We start from the raw sequence: 9,991 nt of genomic DNA, 5'->3' as shown, positions 1-9,991 counted from the left end.
GCCAGTCAATGGAGTATGAAACAGACTTAAAAGTAGTCCCTGAGAAGCAGGACCTGAGCAGAACTCAGAAGCCCATGTGTGCATATTGGAGAGGTGTTTGTTAACTAGGTTAGCCGTGAAACCCACTTCAACAATCCCTCCCAGCTTACCTGTTGTAGTAATCAATTTAAGAAAATTTTCATCGGGTCCGGCAGCATGGCCGAGTGGCTAAAGTCCTCACATTGAACACACCGGGATCCCATATGGCCGCCAGTTCTAATCCAGGCAGCCCCACTTCCCATCCAGCTCCCTGCTTGTGGCCTGGGAAAGCAGTTGAGGACGGCCCAAAGCCTTGGGACCCTGCACCCGCGTGGGACACCCGGAAGAGGTTCCTGGTTCCCGGCTTCGGATCGGCATAGCACCAGCCGTTGTGGGCACTTGGGGAGTGCATCATTGGACAGAAAATCTTCCTCTCTGTCTCTCCTCCTCTCTATATATCTGACTTTATAATAAAATAAATAAATAAATCTTTTTAAAAAAAAAAGAAAAAAGAAAATTTTCACCAATCCTTGTGACATCTTTCCCTGGCCTGTCTGCCTTGTTTAAGCAAGTCCTATTTTAAAGATCAAAAAAAGTTAAGGCTCTAATACTTTTATCTTAAGTGGGTTGTCCATAAGTCAGAAACCAATTCTTACCTTTCTAAATTTAGCTTTCTGTTGACCCAACTCATTATCTAACTATGATGGCAGCAATAACACTAGTGTTACAGTTAATACTGCTGATACAACAAGAAGCATGAACTAAGAAGAGGCTTAGTTTGTAGACAGCTTCATCGGTCACTAGTCTTGCCTCATTGGAATTTATTTAGAGATGAGCCTCTACCCTGTCCATCTCCCAGAACTCAGCATATGAGAGGTCAGGGGACACGAGTGCCTGAATGTAGATGTGTGTGGTGGTGACAGGGCCAGCCCGAGAATTCCATCACCTTCCCTGGACCTTCCTACCACCAGTGCCATCCCTGAGAAACAAGCAGCTGCCTTATGGGCATTTCACCATGGGGGAAAAGAGAGAGAGAGAGAGAGAGAGAGAGAGAGAGAGAGAGAGAGAAGAAAGAGAGACAGAGAGAAAATCCTAAATTTCTTGAAGAACTGAGTCTTTGACTCATTTGCAAGAAGAAGAAGGTAAGATGCATTGTTCTCCACGTTGTATTAATACTTCAAGCACTAAACAAAGCCCCAGACGCAGCACACCCACTATTTTGTATTACATACACAAATTTTTACTTTGGTCTCTTTTGACACAACTGTGGGAACTCAGCAGGAGGTCTGACCTATTTTGGTCCTCACAATGCATATGGCCAATTTAAAATTCATCAGCACAATATTTATAAATAAAACCAGACTCAGGCGCACTAGTGACACTTCCTCCCTGACTCCCATCTCTACAGCATTGCGAGCTTACCTCCAGGCCTAAAAATAGGACCATTCTGCTGAGTCACTGAGAAACTTCACCCCTACAGCTCACAGAAAGATAGGACGCCTGACAACAGTATTCAAAAGCTTGTCTCCTTGTGCCCGCACTGTTGTCAGGAAACCAGTTCCAAATAACATAAAAGCTCCCCAAAAAGCTATTCCTGGCTTATTGTATTATTGCCAGTGACTTAAAGATACCCATTCACCATGGCACAGAGAGTATTTCGCCCTTTCAGAAGTAGGAAGGCGGTTATGTATCTTAGCCCCTTTATTCTCCCGAATTCCCTGATTAGAGATTTATTTTGAGACATGCAGACTGTCAGAGCTAGGGAGACATAGAGGTGATGAAATCCAAGTTCTTGATTGTTCAAAAAAACACTGGGTCACTGAAATAGTAACGAACAATAAACCATCAGGGCAAATCTTGCTAAGATTTTTCATATACTAGAATATTAGTTCTCTGTCTTTTGTAACTTCTCAGCAGGACAAACTTCAGTAGATAATACAAAATGATTTTGTAGTCGGGTATGTAGTGATTCGTTTACCATTATTCAGAACAGATCTGTACAAGTGCCTGTTCTAGTGCAAGCTGCACAAAAGGGAGCACAGTTGGCATGGTTTGTGCCTACTTCTGACTAGTTTCATGGGCTACATAAACAGTAGGAAGGCAGCTAGGATGGTGTGAGGCTCACACGCCAGAGAACAAACGTGGGCAGAGAAAGCAGCAAAGGAGGAGAGGTAAATGATCCCTACCTAGATTTTGACATGATGAGTTGGACTGGGAGTAAGGACAAAGGTAGAAGGGAAGAAGGCCCCCAAAATCCAAAGAGGTGAAATAAGATAGATTCAGTGAACCCAAAGCTGTTTGATCTAGTTGGATACCAGATGGCCAAGGATACAAGACTGAGGCATGAGCCAAATTATAAAATACATTGCTGAAAGCTACATGAAGGCATTTGGGCTTTTGTCTAAGAGTTTTAGTACTTAATAGCATCTTAGCATCTGGGAAAGATCATTGTGGTTACATGATGTGTGGGAAATGAGACTTAGGACAAGGAAGCCAATTAGGAAGAACTTACTGAAGTATCTGGGCAAACAATGTGTTGGGCTGAACAGAAAATAGGGAATACATTTCAGAAATATTTACACATCTGAATGGCCAAAGCTGTGAATTTTACCAGGGCAAACAAGAAGACCAAAGGGCTCGGTTACCTCCCTGTTTCCCATGTTCCCAACCTATAAATCTGAAAGACCACACAGATCAAGCCAACAAGGAAGCTCCCAGAAGGAAGCACCCAAGCCCCAGCTGGCCAGAATGGAGACTGCAGAATTTATAGGAGGAAGGCTAACAAAGGTCTTCCTCTTTCACCAGCATTCACCCCGCAGATAGTTGCTGAGAGACTTCTATGTTTCAAGCTTTGGCCCAGGGTCCTGGGAATAGAAATAAAAAGGACACAGCTCCTGTACTTAATGATTCTTGCATCATTCAAAAAGCAAATATGTAAGCAAGTAATTAAAAATGCCATAACGAAAAGGTAAAACCTAAGTACATGAAAACTAAGGAAATAATCCATAGTCATCTGAAGAAGCCTCCCAGAGGACATTTACTTTTTAATGTGTTTTCATTCACAGAGTCAGACAAAGGGACAGGAACAGAAGGAGAGAGGCAATGGAAAAGAAAGGCCATCTACTGTTTATCATTTTATTTCCCAAATATCAGCAACAGCCAGGGCTTGGATAGACTGCGGCAGGAGCTTGGAATTCCACTGGGTTCCCCATGTCAGTGATAGAGACCCAAGCACTCAAATCACCATCTGCTGCCTCCCAGGCTGGTTAACCAGGAGCTGGATCAACCTGAAGGTGCCTGAACTTCCACCGGTGCTTGAATGTGGAATATGGGTATCCAAAAGGCACTTCAACTCACTGTGCAATGACATGTACCCACAGGTTAATTTGTTTCTAAAACTGAGAGGAAGGAGGTATGATATGAATGAAGTCATAACAATGAAGGGACATGGTTTCTAAGTGAGGAACATAAGCAATGTTTTGCAACTGGAGTATGAAGGGAGAGGCAGGGTGTTCCACGACAAAGGGTAAGAGATTCATAGGGATGGCCTAGAGAGGAGAGGAAGCAAAAAGTTTGGATGCTAACAGACAATGGGAAGTCACTGGACAAGGGAAAAACAATGATTAATGGACTTGCGTTTTAAATGTTGATTTTATCTGTACAGATAACAGGATTTGAAGGAGTACCTCTCAAGTTAAGGGTGCAGGTCAGGAGGCTCTTGAATGCGACAAAACAGAAATGATAAGTATGGTCTAGGGTATAATAAAACTGGTGCAATACAAAATTAATGGAAGAATTTATTGGAAGAAAATGCTGGCTGAATTTTGTAACAGAATGGATTGCAGCCAGGAAGGGAGCAAGAGAAAAGGGAGTTTTATTAGTTTCTAACATGGAAATTGGTAAGTCTAACAACTGGGATAGAGAATACTAAAGTTCATTTTTCATGATGAGTAAAAATCTCTGAGATGTAACTGGAAATACAACATAGTAATTTCATTGATATGTGAATGCAGGTCATTAAGGAACTATTAATTTTTTGAGTTATCATATTTATAGAAAATCTAAGTGCCTTGAAAAAACACCTTTGGAACAGGTATTTGTTTTTTATTTTTGTTTTTTTAAAGATTTGTTTATTTTTGTTGGAAAGGTAGATGCACAGAGAGGAGGAGAAACAGAGAGCAAAATTTTCTGTCCAATGATTCACTCCCCAAGCAGCCACAACGGCTGGAGCTGAGCCAATCCGAAGCCAGGAGTCCAGAGCCCAGAGCCTCTTCCAGGTATCCCACATAGGTACAGGGTCCCAAGGCTTTGGGCCATCCTCTATTACTTTTGCAGGCCACAAATAGGAAGCTGGATGGGAAGCAGGGCTGCCGGGACACAAACTGGCACCCACATAGGATCCCTGGGCATTCAAGGAGAGGACTTTAGCCGCTAGACTACTGTGCCAGGCCCAAATAATCTTTTTGGAAATAAAGCAGAGGAAAACTATTAGACAATTTCAATGAGAATTATATAATGAATAACACACAGAAGTCAGAAGCCTGGGCGCAAGAGAGGCTCCTGAATGACTGACCGTAAAATAAGGATTAAAATTGATCCTTTAACATTGTGAAATTTATAGATATTAGTGAGAGAACTAAAAGCAGTCTTTAATAGCAGTTGGCTGCCCAAGGTGGCCCCAGGAATCAACTATCTTAGAACTTCTGTATGTTGGTCTCTGGTCACCCCGAATGGGGAAAGAAATTGGATTGAATACGATGACTGCCAAATGCCCTTTTCAGAAACCTTTATGTTTGAACTAGATCATACTTAACAGTCCTTAAAGTCCAAAGGTTTATGATTGCTGATACGCATAATTTTTCCGTAGTTGTACTATTTCAACATTAAATATCCTTCAAGATTGAATCTATTTGCCACATTCAAAAAAAATCAGAAAAACAAATTCAGACATTGAATGTATCTATGGCATTTTATTCCTATTTTTTGAGAATGAAGAGGTGTGAATGTCCTGGGGCGATAATCCTGTCTCGAAAGTTTTATCTGAATCTATCCAGTTGTTCATTTGCAGAGCACAAGTTTAGAAAGTAAGAGAGGGCTCTAGAAATATATGCACTAATCCTCCTACTCTGTAATTTGCTGTATTTCTTCTAAATAGGAAAACATTGTGAAAGGTGTAGTTCGGTTTTTCTGACACAGAAGAAGGCATATTTATAAATCTGAGAGAGTTTATCAGTGTCCCAGTTATCATTGACCTAGCACTCGCCTTCCTCCAAAAAACTTGCAGGTCCTCAGAAAATCACAAAACCTTTATCAAAATAATGTTCTTTAAATACCTACCAAGTTGCTGTGAGAGTGTTTAAAATGCACCTTATGAAATCATAAACCTTAATCTAGGCCTGAGAGAGTTTCTCATGAGTAGAAGTGCAAGGTACTGCCAGTCCTTTTGCAGGAAAGCTCCAGAAGTTTCAAATAGCTAAAGCCCTTGGACTTCAGAAGCAGAAAATAGAGCGAGAGGCTTCAAACTTACCTTGTTTTTGCAGGTTTATCAAAAAGTTGTCATAAAGCAATGGAAGAATAAAAGAGATCATTTTCTGGAAACTCTTGGGCATACTATTAAAAAATCCATATATCTAACACCCAAATATTCTTCTTCCTTTTTTTTTTTAATTTAAGAGCTACATAGGATCGCTTCTTTGTCTTTTGGCTAAGATCAAGTGTAAAAACAACACATGAGTCTTCCTGCAAGCGCCAAGAAAGCCGTTAGCATTGTTAAATACAAGAATGATGATCAGTTTTTCTTTACTGTGTTTTCCTCTTGCTACTCTACAAGGAGAGGAACAAAATAGGAAGAAATAGGGTCGCAGTTGTCATAATAATTGAATATCATGATAGAATAAGGTTTTGCTAATAAGGATAATAAAAAGGAACAAATGTGAGGTAGAACTTGGAATAAACTTGATATGGTTGTTAATGAGTTGAATATGGAATGTGACTATGAGACGAATTGGTAGAACTTCTAAGCTTGTTCTTAGCTTGAACAATTTGGAGGATATTCTTATGACTTATTAAAATGGAAAAGACCAAGGAAAAAAAGATTTCAAGTGATGGTGAAATATAGAAATAAAGCATTCAAATTCTTGAAAAAAAAAAAGGATACAATGGATATATCCAATACAGCTCCATTGAAAATATAAATTAATCCCGCAGAAATATAATACTAAAACCAAAAGGTGAGCTCCATTTTCTAACTTTAAAGACTACTTTTGTTCATGGAAAAAGTTATGAGTGAGAGGTGATACACTCCTTCTCAACTTACAAATAGCACAGATATTTTTAGAAATTGATGAAGGGAATTTCATGGCTGTAATACTGAAAAGAAGAAAAAAAATAATTAGAGGGGCCCTATCATTCCTTACCCATTTCAGGACCATCACGGGGACGCCACCATGGACACTTGTATGGTTATTGTATTTAGGTGATGAATGCCTGAGCCCAGGAAAGAGCAGATTTCTGAAATTGGTTAGACATAGTTTCTTAGAACAGAATGAGGCCTTACATCTGGCTGCGAATCCTTTGAGTCTGTGACTGCATATCTTGAGACCTTAAGAATCACCTGTTGGTATCCAACTTAGTGTGGTGATGCTGACCACCAGAGGTAAGAATAGAAACTGTCCTTCTGTCATTAATTGAATATTTGTATGTGTGCCTGGCAGTGAGGCTATGATGTGTAGTGAAGTATTTTCCAATTCTGAAGAATGGCTCCTGCTTTGTATTTATTTGCTTGACTTTCCAAAGTGATTCCTAATCCCATCTGTACCATCAACCAAGACAGTAGAATCTAATTTCTCATCCTATCCTTGCTGGCCAGCATTGTACATCAGTGGATCCAGAATGAAAATATACACGGTTGCTGTATTTAACTTCACCTGCCTTGCACATGTTTCTACTGCCATCTGCATTGCTCCTTCCCATGAATAATTGATACGTTGTAGGTACCTATGCTAAAAATAATAATTTTTAAAATTCAAGTTCTTAATTTCCCAAAACATCCTGTAGTGACTCAAAATATATGTCCAGTTGGGACCTGTGAATGTAATCTTATTTATAAAAAGCGTCTTTGTGATTATAATTGAGGTTAGGATCAGGAGAAGAGATCATACTGGATTGAAGTAAGCCCAAACTCCAATAGCATGAGTCCGTTAGAGAAGCAAAAAAGAAAAAAAAAAACATGTTGTTGGACCGGATATTTGTGTCCCCACAAGATTCATATATTGAAATCCTAATCCCGATTATGTCAGTACAGATGAGGTCTTCGGAATGTATTAGATACTGAGAGCATAGCCCTCATGGTCAGAATCAATGTCATCATACGAAGGAAACAGAAGATTTCTTTCTTGCCCATGTGAGGATTCAATGGTAAAAGACAATCTGTTTCACAGTAAGAATAACCTCGCCAGACACCAGATCAAGCAGCACTTTGATCTTTAACTTCCCAGCCTTCAGAACTCTACAAACTATTTTTTGCTTCATCGCCTCTGTCTGCAGTGGTTGACTGCGCAGCCTAACCTGATTATGGTAAAGGAGGAGATGTGTAGATGGAGACAGAGATTAGAGTTGCTCAGTCCCAGAAAAGTCTGGAGTCATTGGTGGCTGGAAGACGCAATGAAGGATTCATTCCTCAAAACCTCTGGTGTCTGTCTGCCAGTTTGAATGAATTGTCTTCTTCTTATTTTCTTCAAACCTTTAGTTTCATTCTTTAACAACTTCATAGTGCTACCTTCTTACTCTATTCTTTTGGGGAGAAATATTCCTAACTTTGTACCTTGAAACTCTAGTCTCTTTGGGAGAAACATTGTTAAATTCATCATTTTTCCTTTCTTTTCAGGGAAATCATTATGGTAAGTAATCTTTCTTCATATTCAAAATATAAAACACATAATTATATAACTAAATATGATTAGCATATTAACCAATCCTGTAATTCATTGAAAATATGCATGGGAAGAAGAAAAACCTCTTCTGTTTCTTTGAAAGAAATGCCCACATGACAAAGTCTATGATATTTACATTTGATAGCATGAGGTTCTATGTTAACATGGACTAAAGATGTTAATAAGCAACTTTGTGCAGTTGGTTTAATTTTTTAAATGGTCTTCTACTTAAAGTCAGAGGAGAATGGAGGGAGAAAGGGGAAGAGATATCTTCATTCATTGGTTTACTCCCCAAATGCCCACAACATCCAAGACTGGGTCTGGCTGAGCCTGGAAGGAGCCTGGAACTGTATCTCTGTCTCCAGTATGAGTGTCAGAGGATCAAGCCTTTGAGCAATCTTCCACTGCCTATCAGAGCGTACCATTGGACTACTGGATGAGAATCAGGCTGGCTGGGATTCAAACAGCCATTCTGACATGGCAAGTGGGTATTCTAAGCAAAAGCTTAACCTGATGTACCACAGCTTGCCACCCCCACCTCCACCTATCACTTGTAACAATCGTTTAGAAACTAATGATTTTTCTATCAACTCTGTTACTTCAAGGAAATAATAGATAAATGTGTTGCACATTAAAAGTTACCTAACATAAATTTCCTATTTATCATTATTATTATTTTATGATACAGTTCTATAAGTTCTATGATTTCCCTCCCCTCTCCCAACTCCCTCCCTTCCCCTCCCACCTCTATTATCACAATGCATAATCCTTCACGAACATTCAGAAGTCCATCATTTTGCCATTTAAGTGCATACTGACATTGACAATGGCAATTGTCCATACCTGCAATTTCCTGTCATTTTTAAAGTTAGAAGAAAAAAAAAAAACCTATGTAGGTATTATGAAAGAACACAGTGATTATGGCTCTCACAACTTATTACGATTTCATGTGGGATTTATTTGTCTCTTTTCCAGATAAAGTCTCCGATGTGCTAGAGTGATCAACAACAATGAAAATCTGTGTGTTCCCGCTCACACCCCCAGACACAGCAAAGCTTTGATCGAGCTGATAACAGTTTGAAAAACCTATGAATTTTGTATTATCCTGTGCATTGGTCCCAAAATAGTGCTGATTTTTAGTCTGCCAGAGAACAACTCCTCCAGTTCTGATTTGCAGGCTCCTTCCAAACTAAACCCATGGAAGTCAAGCTGATGACAGAGTGATAACTCATTTCGTGTTCCTAATCACCCACTCTCTCCACCCTAGTACTGGAGAAAGCCATGTACACCAGATGCCATATTGAACCTTTCTGCAAATGTAATCCTGCTGGCTCTACCCACCAATCAATATGCCCAAACATGCCCACAGTCCAGAGAACACAAATGAGACATAATCCATTACACAAGGGAAGGGTTTACTCCTACCTGCTAAGTTCCAGCATTGGAACCCTGCAAATATTTTCAGCTTCTGGATGTTTCCATTCTAGGAAGGCCTCCTGTTTCCTGCTTGGGCATGTAGACAGTAGTTTCAAGGATTATATTGAATTGGCTTCTCTCTGGATTTTTGTGTCTCAGTACTTATAACAGAGCATCTGTTGTGCTCTGTGCTTCTGAGGCCGGCTCCCCATTTGATACTTTTTTTACAGGTTTATTTAGATGAAAGGAAAAGTGATGAAATGTGGGAAGAGAGAAAGACGCAGACTGAGAGAGAGGGAGAATTGAGAATCATCCATCCATAGGTTCACTCCCCAGAGCTAAACCAATGCCAGAGGATTGGAACTCCATCTTGCTCTTCCAGGCTGGTTGCAGGGACCAAAGTATGTGAGTTATCAGCTGTTGCCTTCCCAGATGCATTAGGGGGGTGGGTTGGAAGTAGGTTAGCCAGAACTCAGATCAGCTCTCCAGTAAATGATGCGGGAAATTCCAAGCAGTGGTTGAGTCCATACTTGCTTTAAGTCCCCACATTTTTACTGAACTCAGAAAGTCGGAAGTTGATCCCAATTTCAATAATCTGTACTGCATCTCAGCACCCCAAAAAGCAG

The sequence above is a fragment of the Ochotona curzoniae genome, unplaced genomic scaffold, assembly GCF_017591425.1.
Source record: "Ochotona curzoniae isolate NIBS_2020 unplaced genomic scaffold, NIBS_Ocur_1.0 contig_2754, whole genome shotgun sequence".
NCBI lineage: Eukaryota > Metazoa > Chordata > Mammalia > Lagomorpha > Ochotonidae > Ochotona > Ochotona curzoniae.
The sequence above is the reverse complement of the archived record's forward strand: the minus strand, read 5'-3'. Positions refer to the sequence as shown.